Genomic DNA, 334 nt, shown 5'->3' with positions numbered 1-334 from the left:
CTCATTGCCATTGAGTTGATTCTGACGCAGAGCGACCCTATAGGACAGGATAGAATTGGCCCTGTGGGTTTCAGAGGCTTCAGTTCTTTACAGGATTAGAAAGCCTTATCTTTCTCCCGAGGAGCAGCTGGCAGTTTTGAACTGCTAACCTTGCCATTAGCAGCTGTGTTAGTTAGTCCGGGTAGACTAGAGAAACAAATCCAGGGAGACTCATATGTGTATAAGAAAGAGCTTTATGAACATTGGGCCTCCACTCAAGTACTCCCTCAATTCAAGAATACTTTCTTCTATTAAATTGGCATTCTATGATGCTCACCTTCCTGACACAACTGCT

Source organism: Echinops telfairi, unplaced genomic scaffold (genome assembly GCF_000313985.2).
Source record: "Echinops telfairi isolate 266 unplaced genomic scaffold, ASM31398v2 ScPeMD7_655;HRSCAF=1070, whole genome shotgun sequence".
NCBI lineage: Eukaryota > Metazoa > Chordata > Mammalia > Afrosoricida > Tenrecidae > Echinops > Echinops telfairi.
Note: the sequence above shows the minus strand (reverse complement) of the source record.